The following is a 213-nucleotide window of genomic DNA, read 5'->3' as shown; positions in this document are numbered from 1 at the left end:
CGTGTCAATGCTTTAAAAAATATCCGCGAAATACGGAATCGCTGAGAAACGAGGGAAACCGAAGGAACGAAATTAGAATGTAGAAGCCGAGCGCGTAGAAATTTCGGGCGGGATCGATCCGATGCCGCGATTGCGATGGTGTGATTCGCTCCAGACCGTGTCGTAACAGCCAATGAAATCGCGTTTCGAGATGTAGAGTGTTGCCTGGAAGTG

Source organism: Augochlora pura, chromosome 8 (assembly GCF_028453695.1).
Source record: "Augochlora pura isolate Apur16 chromosome 8, APUR_v2.2.1, whole genome shotgun sequence".
NCBI classification, from domain to species: Eukaryota; Metazoa; Arthropoda; class Insecta; order Hymenoptera; family Halictidae; genus Augochlora; species Augochlora pura.
Note: the sequence above shows the minus strand (reverse complement) of the source record.